A 12652-nucleotide genomic window follows, 5' to 3' on the forward strand; every position below is an offset into this window, starting at 1 on the left:
CACATGCCTGGGTTGCAGGCCAGTTCCCGGCAGGAGCCAGTTACCAGCAGGGGACACACAAGGAGCAACCATACATTGATATTTCTCTCCCTCTCTCCTTCCTTTCCCCTCTGAAGATAAAGAAATGAATTTACAACTCTAAGATTTGGCCCTGGCTGGTGTAGCTCAGTGGATTGAGCACGGGCCTGTGAAGCAAAGGGTCACCAGTTTGATTCCTAAGCAGGGCACAGCCTAGGTTGCAGACCTGGTCCCCAGTAGGAGCAAAGGGTCACCAGTTTGATTCCTAAGCAGGGCACATGCCTAGGTTGCAGACCCGGTCCCCAGTAGGGAAACACATGAGAGGCAGCCACACATTGATGTTTCTCTCCCACTCTTTCTCCTTCCAGTCCCCTCTCTCTAAAACAAAAACAACAAAAACTCTAAGATCTGTGTTTCATTTCAGAGACCAACAAGCACTGAATAAATTTTCACCTGGTCAGCAGTATAAAAACTTTTTTATGCAAGATAAATCCATGTAACATTTGCAAAAGTAATTCAGAATTCGTCAGCAATGACATAAAAATGGGCCACAGGGGTAAAAAAATATCAGAAATTATTTTACTGATTTCTAATGCTATTATATTCTTTCCCTCGCTCCAAATGTCAGCTCAACTTTTAAACTGGATATCCTAAACTCCCTGAGACCCTCCATGGTTTACTCGCACTCTGCAGTGCTTTCTTACTATCTGAATACTTCCATGGATATTCTACCATGTTTTTGCAGCTTTCAGGTAAAATGTTTTCTGTAAAGGCTTCTCCAACCTTTTCAGTAATATAGCAAATCACGCCCCATACTACTCTAAAGGCACTAACCGCTTAGGCTATGTTTTAACAGTTGCATCTTTTACTAGACAAAGGTCTGCGTGGTATACAAAATCTATGACAAGGCTGGCAACCATCTACTAAAGAATTCATTTGCTGTAGAAGCCAGGACTCAGAAATTGTATACTCTGAAATCTGAATTCCTAAATATATCACAATTGTAATTTCTCTAGCTATAACATGAGAAATTCTCTAGCTATAACATGAGAAATTCCTAAATATATCGCAATTGTAATTTCTCTAGCTATAACATGAGAAATTCCTAAATATATCACAATTATAATTTCTCTAGCTATAACATGAGTGGGTTACCACTTCCTTCCCACCAAAACTACTTCCTATTCTTAACAGCAAAATTATTTTTCCAAGTGGTCCTTGGATATGGGTAATCATTTTCACTAAACTCAAAACAAATAATTGAGAAAATATTTAATCTCATTCCTCATTTTCAGTATGAAACTAAACTTACCATATGTTCTTGCTGTCTATTATGTAATTCATATATTTAGGTAACACCAATTCCTTTGGAGGCAACGGGTTATAAATCCTGAACAAACTTTGCCTCTTACTGCCCATATAGCCAAGTCTCAGTAACATTTATCTTTCTAGATGATACTTTTGTAAAAAGTGATAAATCCCAATCTGTCTCCTATGCACAATGCCCAACACTCAACGAATCTGGCTGCAATAATACAAAGTTGGACAGTGTCCACCAGTGGGAAGATCACTAGATGTGGAAATAGCAAACAAATGTTGCAGTTTGGCCTCACCTCAGATTTTCTGTGTCCTGAGGCAAGTTGCTCTTATTGGGCTTTTTTCCTTCAGCATTAGTTTCAAAAATTCTTATTTTATTTTTGTCTAAGTAGGAAGAAGAGGTTGGGGAGAGGGAAAGATAATACATTCAGGACAGGTATAGAAAAGAAGTTACCTAAGCAGGCCAGAGGTAAGGGGTACATAGCAGAACACTGTAAAATGTTTGGTCATGGGCATTAAGCAAGGTAAAATGTTACCGTTTTGTACAACGGAAGCATAAAAATCTGTGAGAGATCAGAAAGATGATAAAGGAAAGGGATTCACCTATAATGAAAAAAAATGTCAAGGATGACTGGAGCAACTAGGAGTTGGGGAGATGGATAACATGTCATAGGAAGAAAACTAGATTTTGTTGGGAATGAACAGTAAGTAGCAGAGGAAACGGAATAAAAATGAGAAAACGATAAGTACAATGATAATAATAAGTTCTACTTGCCATTGAATTTTGAGACAACTGAAATGCAGAGCTGAAAATATAGAAAGAAGGTTGCTGGAAATAGGTATCTAGAGTTCAAGAGTAATCTCTAGCCTAGAAGTATAGACTTGAGAATTGTCAGAATGTGGTAAGCAGCTCAAACTGTGAGAGATGAACTTGCTTAAACAGAAGACCAATGGAAGATGGGCTTAGGAAGAAACTACCCTTCTTGGGAAACCTAATAATTTATTTCGTGACTAGCTTCATATTTGCCTCATTTTCCTCAGTCCACTTTTTTCAACCAAACAGCTAGCTACTCTTGAACAAATCCTCTCAATCCCATTTCAAAATGAAGCTTAACCAAATGAGTGAAAATGAGACTATCCTCTGGAATAACAAATGCCATATACCAGTGAAGTGCACATAGATAATTTTGCTCATTCCATAGCTAATCTTTTCATTTATGCCCATGTTTTTAGGGTAGAGAAATGTTACTGAAAATACTTTATAGAAAAAGCATAATCCTATGGGCAACATACTGGACGAGGTAAAATTATATTAGGCTAGCCAGTAGGATTATCTAAAACTCAGTTCTTGTTTTTAATTTGTTAACTAATCTTTCTTCACTATCTTATATCCCTTTCTAATTTGTCCCCAAAGTTTAGGGAGAGTAATAAATAAAAAGAGGTTATCAAGGAACTGTTTCAAAACAAGGATAAACCCAGAGGATTAAAAATAACAGTACCATGAGGTTTTTAAAGAGAGAGTTGCTTTGTTCAACTTTAGATCACAGGGACAGGACCAAGCATGGCCGTTACCCTTTAATAAAATTAAGAGTATTTTTATCGGAAAAAAATCTGGTCTACTTTACTTTAATAAATCAATGAATGTTTCTGCGTTTGGGATGTTTTAAAGATTTAGACTGGCTTGGGTTTGAGCACAGAATTATACTGCTCATCTTCAATAAATATAAAGAAAGTACTAGAAATATATGCCCTGCATAATTTTCTAGGTTATCAGTTTACTACCACTTGGCTTAACTTCTACTCTCTACCTCATTCTGGTGGTAAGAGTCTGCCTAAGCAAAAGGCTTACTTCTCAAGGAATAATAAAGTGGTTTAAGAGCACAGGGTTTAGCATAATAGAAATTGGTTTTAGAACCCAACTCCACTACTTACAAGTGGGTTGATCCTAGCAAGTTAACATACTGATGCCGGTTTCCTCATTTGTAAAATGGGGTCATGGTATATCTTAAATTACAAATGAAGCAGTAAGGTACAAATAAAAATCAATTATAATTAGTTTTTAAAACAGCCTTTGCATGTATATCTCACCCCCAAAATGAAATAATTCTAGTTATGCCTTAAATTTACTTGATTTCTTTGTAGCCAATTAGTGACATGTTAAAGATTTATTGCAGTCACAAAATATTGCTTATAAAAGTTACTTGACTTGAGATTTAAACTTATGTTATGTATTAGTACAGAATTCCTGTGGACTGAACTTTAATCAAGTTCTTACTGATTCTCTTGTAGGATCTCAATGTTTCATTGTATATAATAAAAATAATCTTAACTTCCTGTGAAAATTTTTTCCGAAGGCCAGAGATATAACTGAATTATTTAAATATAAAATTTTAATTAAAAATAAAAATACCCCATGGCCTCCTTTAGTGTTATATAAAATTTCAACAATAAATATTACTAAACACAAATCAAAAGAGTGGGATAGTGTTTTTTTTGCTTCTAAACCACATATTACTTTAGTTAAATATCACTGCTTTGGAATTACCTAATTCAAAAAGGGATTCTGGTACAGGACAACAAAGAAAAGTATAAAGGAGCACTACCATAAAATCTAAAGGGTTTTAAGGTTTTTTTCAGTCAAGCAGAACTATACTCAAATGAGTACATTTTCAGTGACAAAGTTTTTTTAATGGCTAACAACTTTTTCTCATTTCAATATAGATCCATGTTCTTGAATTCTAGGCAATAACAATTCTATAATATAGATATAGTAAATAACAGAATTTTACAATAGTTTGCACATATCAATATGTGTAAAATATTTTATGATAAATTCTAGACTTATAACCTGAGAATCTGTTAATTTAATTTAGATTCTAGAGTTAAGACCGTCATCTGAAATGGGATGCTTCACCTACGTTCTCTTTGCTCTCTTCCTTTCTTGCCAATAGGCCTCACTTCTTTGATTCTTCCACAGATAATTTTGTTTTTGTTGCCATTATTGAATATTCTTCTCCTTGAATTAAACCATAAGGTAGGAACTGTGTCCATCTCAAGGGTCTATTTATTACAACCCTTATTAAGTACACTAAAATCAGATATAGAACTGACATTAAACATTTAGCTGAAGACAAAGATGGAATAAAACTTATAGTATTTAATATATTACATAATTACATTTCTAAGTTCATTCAGTATAACCTTACGTTAGGCTTATTATGCCAGTAAGAAGAACCAGGAAATTAACCAGCTCTCTCAATTATTAGAAACTAATTAGAGTAGGGTATCACTGAACTATAGTAAAAAACAGGCAGATCTTTTTAGTTTTTTCCTCCCTGACAAAGGCAGCTGAAATGCAGAGGTAGTAAAAACCTTTTTGTGATGCTCCTTATGTCTGGTTGTTGCTGAGGAAGAAGACAGTGTAGTAGTTTCTACATATCACAGGTAACTGAAGCAAGGAGAAAAGCTGTTTAGGTTTGAGGAATAGAAAAGCTAAAAACTCTACAGGTTTTCAGGTTACTTTTGACGAAATTAGGCCAGTGAAACTCAGCAGTTCCATATACTGACTGTGGCAATGACAAAGTCATTGAAGACTATGGAAAATAAAGTGGACCTGAAAACCTCTTAATGATCTTTTAGATAAAAACCTTAACAAAGATCTTTTTACATTAGAATCATGGATTTAGGGAGAAATCATTTTGTAAGCCCAGTGAAAGGCTTAAATATATACTCATACCTCATAAATATCCACCTGTGGATTCCCCTAATTGACCAATATCATACTCTATAGACAATTAGAGCTGAGTCAAAAGAAATAAAAGAAATCAATAGCTATCCTGATGGAAAGAGGTGGCCAAAAGCTGCTGGTTTGTTTAGGTCAGATACAGAAGACAATTCAAACTGCCATGACTTTAAATATGCCTCACTCTTTTTCCACTAGTGGATCAAAGCACATCTAAAGAAGTCCCATGAAATCTTTGTATCACCACTAGAATTGATAATTATAAAGTGGAAAACATCCTTGTAATCTCTAATAGATTAAACAATGTCTATTTACCCATTTTTATTAAACAATGTCTCCTTATCCATTTTTGGAAAAAAAAACCCCATAGAACTTTAGAATGGTGTGTGTACTAACACCAATAACTTATGGCCATGAACAAAAACACATACTTTTGATTACAGCAGCTATGAAATCAAAGAACTAATTTAAGAATATTCTCAGCTCAACGTTTCCACAGAATTTGTAGCATAGCTTGTATTTTCATATGAACCTAATCCCTTTAGCTAAATTCTTTCAGTAATGGCAGTCATCTGGTTTTTCTGCTCCACATTTCAGGTTCTCTTTTTACAGAAAGGGTTTATAGAAGGTTTGGAACATAAAATGGAAAAAGAAAGACCAGATCAGTGGAAGTGTTCAAAGGTTAAATGACAACTTAGAAGGTGTGTTGTAGACATGATTCAAATATGAGAAAAGTGGCTGGAATAAATGCCCACTAAATTTCTTCCCAACTCAGATTTATAACTGTAGACTCAGAAGATAAATTCAGAGATGGTACTGAGTAAGGGCTTTGGCTCTGGAGTAATACCCAGGTTTGAAGCCCAATTTCATGACTTTTACAATATGACTTCGGCAAGTTACTTTGCCTCTCCAAAGGATAATAACAGGACCAGATACTGGGATTCGGTGAGATAATGCATTAACTTACTGTCTGACACAAGGTAAACACCCAATACATTAATTAAATAATTTGTATTAGTAAGGTTTAGTGATTAAAATCTAAATATCACACAATACATAAAGAACACTCTTACACCTGACTCTTAATTCTAACTGTATATAGTAATTTCTAACATTCTTTACAGATACCAAATTTTGAGATTCCACATTGCAGAGGGATTTTAATGTACTTAAACATTTATCAGATGTTCCTGATTATAGGGTTACTGTAACAAATAAACATAAACCCAGTATTCAAGTTTACAAATTAGAGGTGTAAGAAATGCTAAGTCAGGGCAAGATTTTACAGAGTATTTTGGGGACACATAATCAAGAAACAGGATCAGGAAAGAATGTTTAGTAGAGCAAGTGCCACAGATGAGTAGAAATGAAAGGAACACACATAAAAATTTTCCAAGTAAAAATAACAGTAGGTACAGTTAACCATGTTAGAAAACTCAAATAATGATGACTAGTTAGAAGGTTCACATAAGAAAGGATTGTGTCCTGAATGGGGTGAGAGAGGTGGAAAGGCTGAAGAAATACTCAGGAGACAAACATGGCAGTACTATGTGGTTAACTGGCTATGAGATAACAGGGAAATTTGAATGAAAAGGAGAGATGCCTAGGTAACAACTTTGGGTGCCTAAAGCATACTTTAATATATAGGTGATGCCCAACATCATCTACATGCCTTAGCATGATGAAGAATGTGAAAAGTGGGTCTAGACAGCATCCTGAGGACACCAATAATATTTAAAAGGACAAAGAGAAAGGAAAAGCCAACCAATGGTCCCGAGAAGAAATAACCAGAGAGGCAGAAGGAAAACTGGAAGGGACAGTTTCACAGATGTCTAAATATCAGTAAAAAACTCAAAACCTATGAGTATTAGCCTTGTACAAATATTCAGAACACTAAAAACTACTCAAAAGCTACTTAACCACATTGCAACTATTACTATCCATGCAAATGTAACCAAGGTCAGGAAAGGAATATGTGAACACTGAGACAGTAATACTGTTAAAAACTTGGATTAATTGAAGAGGCAAATATATTACTACTAAAGAAGCTCATGTGCAAATATATTATCTAAAAGACTTTTAAGATAGGATCCTCATATTCTGATGACCTATTAAGTTCTCTGTACATTTTTTAAAGATTTTATTTATTTTTAGAGAGACAGGAAGGGAGAAAGAGAGGGAGAGAAATATATGTGAGATACACTGATCAGTGGGTTGCCTCTTGCATGCCTATAACCAGGGGCTTAGCCTGCAACCCAGACATGTGCCCTGACTGGGAATTGACCTGGCAAACTTTCATTTTACAGGTTGGCACTCAATCCACTAAGCCACACTAGCCAGGGCTGTCTGTACATTTTTAATGATGGTCCTAAAGAAATTACGTTTATACTTGATCTGTAGACAATTTCAATTTAACTACAGAATAAACGATTCTACGGTTTCACTTGGTTTTTTTTAAAGCAGTATTATTGTGTATTTCATCTTAAGCCATATTTAGACAAAGAAACTTTATTATAAACTCATAATATTGGAAAATGGTTATTAGGTTGGAGATCATTTGAGAATAAAATTAAACAGACCAAAAGAATTCACACAAAGTAGGTTCTCAATTAAAAATTCCATGTATTCAAAAATAAATTTTGCCACATAACTATTTTAAAAGGAGACATTAAGAGGATTTTAATAGAATTATTAACAACTAAGGACAAATGGGAAACTGACGTAGCACTCAGCAGAGGATTTTACATGGGGTCCATCCCCTTACCAAGAAACATTTGCAGCTCAAAGTAGCTTTTTAAACCCCTTCATGGTGTTTGCTATTTATAAACCCTAAATATTAAGTGGTGAGTTCCTTAATGGTTAATACTACAATACTATTCTAGTAAGCAATAAAACTTTTATCATACATACATATAATAAATGAGTTTATAATAAGCATTAAATTTGAATAAGTTATTTTCTAATGCAATAAATGCTTAATTTTAGATAATAACATCAAATTTATTTTTTGGCAAGTGCTTTAAAATCTGGTGTTAAAATAGAGGATGAGCCATCACTACTTAAGTTCAAAGGAAATCAAATTTTTGTGTTCACATCAACATACAATATAAATTCTCCCTTATCCTTCAAGTTTTCCAGGGCTACTCTGCATACTGCCATACCAATTGAGAGCCCAAATTCCAGTTAGAAAGCTAGATTTGAATCATAGCTACTGTGACCTGAGCAAGTTATGGAATCTCTATAAATCTCACAGTTTCCTTCTCTGTAAATTGAGGATATTGATAGTATCTATATAACATGACTGTTGTGAAAATTTAAAAACATATCAAAAATACTGAGCTGTATCTGACATGAAGTAACCAGCCAGTATCAAAAAACACAACTACTCTGTGGAGAAATCAAATCAACACCTGGGCACAGAGATTGACAGTATGAAATTCATAAACTATTAAAAGCAGGTAGGCTCTATTTGTTCCACCAATCTAATGGCCACTCATAATAAAACTAGCCTTGTATAATTATCAGTAAGAATTATAATCAGTGTATTCATTAAACATTACTTTCATTAGTTACACACTTAGGTATGTATCAATCAAGGCTTGTCCCTTAGATACAAACATGCAACAGCAACGTTACTCCACTGTTTTTGACAAATCTGACAAATGCTCTGAGCCTTTCACTGAAAACTGAACTTACATAATATTCAACCCAAAATTCCATAGGGCTCGTAATACCCTGAAATTCATCTACTGACTACTAAATATGAATATCCTACACTAAAAACTAAAAATTATTTTCCTAAATACCAAAGTCATGTAATTTATTATGGAAAGTAAAAAAAAAAAGGAAAGCAAGTATATGAAGTATAGGACAACTGTTGTTACATTTCCTTCCAGACTAACAGTGACTGTAATTACTGGTTTAAGAAATCCAAGTTTACAGAATATGATTAATATGAAGTCATGGACTACCATATCACAAACAATTTAGAACATTGTTAAAAAAAAATAAGGATGGGTGTGAGGGAGTATGTGTGTGTTAATGTGTGTAAGGGAGAGCATAACCTATCTCTGGTTAAGAATGAAGTAAAAAATTGATACAGTAGCCTGTTTAGATAATTTTATGTAACGTTTAACAGGCTTGCAGGATTTGTGCACCATACTTTAACAAAAATGTTAATTCTACACATCTATGGTTTTGGGCATGTAACTTAACCCAAGTATTTTTCTTCATCTGCAAAATATGATTATCTTCAGATTGCAGATTAATATCACATTCTAATCTAAAATATATTATTCCAAGAATCCCTGTACAAAATATATCTGTGTGAAAACAAAGCATAGTAAGCAGGCACACAAAGCAGGTTAAAAATTTGTTTTCTAAGCTGAATATATTTTTGAAAGAGAATGTTTTAATTTTCAGGGCATACAAAACATGTATATTGAACACTAACATATTTTTACTTGCTATTGGCATCTTAGGTGTTCTCAACATAAACTAAAAAAAATTTTCTTGGCTTGATTTTTTAGAGACATTAAGATGAAAGATGCCTTTTATTAAGAAAACTAAAATCCCAAAGGCAACACAATTAATGTAAACTCTAGTTTATGAAGAAAATAAATGTGAGGTTTTTTAAAAAAAAGATTAATGTATTATTTCTCAAATATCTCCTGCAATAATAACTAGAAAGTGTTTGGGGATTCTTACCTATATTGTAAGCATCTACAGCTGATGCAGTATCAATATTTAAATAATCTTACTATAATACAGGATGTCACTTTATTTAAAAAACTGATTATTAAAAACCACTGCAAAAACATGGCCTCCAGCTTCATGAGACTTTGAAAGGATTACATCAAGTATTTAAAATTCCAAGTTTTAACTTATATTTAATACTATACTTTTAGTTATACAATGTGCTCATTTTGTTCATAAATAGTCATCTCAATACAATAACATCAGGTATAATACATAAAATCTAATCCATTAAGTCTTACCAATTTATGACCTGATGAGACACTCTTGTGGACAACATTCAGTCCTTAGAAGCTAGAATAACCCTCCAACCATGTGAGGGCATCACAACTTTTAAACTTTCGGCTTTCGATCATTATTATGTCACATTCCTCCTCCGATGCTGAATTCTAAAAAAAATTCTAGCAAAGAGTTTAAGTAAATAAGTGTTTTAATGAAATAGCCTTTAAAAATCTTTCATAGCAAAATTTTATGTTTTACCATGATTACACAACTGATATTTTGTACTTAAGTACTTTTAATATAAAATAATTTCATATTTGATCTGGATACTTCAAACTTTAAATTTCAACATGGACTTTCAGGCCATCAGGAATATTTGTTAGTAAAGAGTCAATAGAAATGGAATCAATTATAGATTTAAGATCATGATCCAGAAATAATGATTTACCACCATTAAGTTGCTATCAACAGTTTTGTAGTCCTGTAGAATGGCACTGGAATTCTATTTGGTCTACATTCATCTATGATTTCTAGATTTATAGTACAGGTGGCTGGATCAGTACTAATCTATACTGATCATTTATATGCTCAAGACAGCAATTTTTATATCTAAATCCTAGTCAGTCTCTACCATGCCCAATTTTAAAATTAGACAACAGGATGGAAAGAATAAAATGGTATTTCATGTGATTTATGTAATAGCCATAATAACAGTGTTCCCTACTCAGAAGTGGTCCCACTGTTCATCTGTGTGAACCTAAGAAAATTGGAAATAGGAAGATTTAATAATGGTAATAATTACTTCACTAAGAACACAACCTTAAGTGTATTAAATTTTCACAAAAAAGCTTTTAATTGGGTATCTATTTTAATTGCTTAAGGATAATTATTAACATTTTCTGTCTGATAAGAATGCTCATTTATATTTTCAGTTGCTAGTAAATACATAGGAAAGGCAACCCACATATTTATGGGCATATTTTTGCTTAAATTACCACCCCCCAATGACGTAACTGACCAAGGGGGAGAGGGAAGAAGGAGGCCATTGTTAAGGAATATCAATATGTGCGAAGCTATAGAAGACTCAAAGACAGCATTGTGAAGGAAACTCTACAGCCATCTCCAGAGACACTTGACCCAAATGTAGGCTTTGGAGTTATGCTGTCACAGTTTTAACTTTTACTGGATTTTTAAAAAGTATTATTACATATGGTCATTTAAAAGTCTCTCATACAATCTAAAGAACTATTAGGGCTTTTCCAATTTTACAAGTACCTTTCCAAATGTAATCTCACAACACATTTGACTTCAATAAAAATATACAACTTTACTGTCATTTGTCAAAGCACAGCCTTATAATGTAATCACCTGGTGAAGGCAAAAATCCATATTTATGAGGATAAATAATAATTTAAAATTGTGGTCATTTCATCAACATATTAGCTAAATGGTTTTTGAAAATTTTAATGCAACTCTTGTTTCCTACTGACCAAAAATACTACCATATTTTTTAAAATGTTACTTTGACAATTTACTCTTCTGTGGAACAAGTCTTGTGAGAAGATACAAAACCCAGCCATATTAAGCAAAGCAAATGCTCCTTGAAATATATGTATGCTGGTAATTTGCTTGCCTGTATGACTTGGATGAACTGGTCTTTTAAAGGGTAGACTACCCGACACTTTGTTAAAAGGCCTGTTACAGTAAGCGCTGTTATAATAATAAATGCCTGGAAAGCCTTTGGAAAACATAATTTAAACCAGCCATAAAAAGCAAATTTAGTCACTTCACTTTGAAGCTTACAGAAAAAAAAATTTAAATGTGTGTGCATTACACAAATCTATAATAAATTTTGGGCTTAAGAGCTATATACATTTAAAAATATATAAAACTTCTATATCAAAATTTTCCTAAGTATGCATTTTCAAAATTAGTTGATATCAAGTTCAGGGGTCACACCTGATGACTACAATCAACTACAATCACTGAATTCCAACATGCGAAAAATCCTTACTAAAAATCTGAAATAAAATCAGATAATTGAAGTGCTTGTGGATAAATTGAGATGAATTAGATATGCTTAAAAATTTGAAATTAGAAGTATCCTAAAAAATGAGTATTTACTTGGAAATCTGTTCTAATATATCAATTATAATCTTGAATCTGTGGTAAGATTGCAATAAAAAACAAATCCTGATTATTTCTAATAGTTATCACTTCATCCTTTTTTAATTCGTGAAGAAGAAAAAAATCCCATTTAAGTAGAAACATGCTACTAAAAGTTCTTATAGTACAGTCCGGGAAGAAGTAGGCTTAAGTTTACCATTATTTAGCCAGTTTTATGGCAAATTCACATTAATAGAACAAAAGAACAGGGGGGCAAAATGGTGAATGATTTGTAATTTCCAAGTCATTATTTGGAAACCGATACATGAAATCAGACAAACCTAAAAGTGGTCCTGAAGGAACTTTTTATTTGAACAAATATGCTTAACTTCATTTGATACAAAATTTCAAGTGTAAGCCACATTCTTTAAAAATTTCACTGCACTGTTTTGAGAAAACCTACATATGATAAATCAGTGTTTGCTTCTTTTA

The 12652-nt window shown here is 33.2% G+C and overlaps 1 protein-coding gene across 4 annotated transcripts in view; it reads right to left on the bottom strand.

The window, feature by feature from the left end:
* TSC22D2 (TSC22 domain family member 2) overlaps positions 1-12652 on the bottom strand; it is a 47940-nt gene that overhangs the window by 13573 nt on the left and 21715 nt on the right. For 2 of the 4 annotated variants that reach the window (XR_005083219.2, XR_005083220.2), the window contains one exon: positions 10075-10233. The exons of the other annotated variants lie outside the window; for them this stretch is intronic. The gene's annotated coding sequence lies outside the window, so the exon portion shown is untranslated. The remainder of the gene's footprint in view (positions 1-10074; positions 10234-12652) is intronic. 4 annotated transcript variants of the gene reach the window in all.

Source organism: Artibeus jamaicensis, unplaced genomic scaffold (assembly GCF_021234435.1).
Source record: "Artibeus jamaicensis isolate MK-2021 breed Jamaican fruit bat unplaced genomic scaffold, CSHL_Jam_final contig_466, whole genome shotgun sequence".
Taxonomy (NCBI): Eukaryota; Metazoa; Chordata; class Mammalia; order Chiroptera; family Phyllostomidae; genus Artibeus; species Artibeus jamaicensis.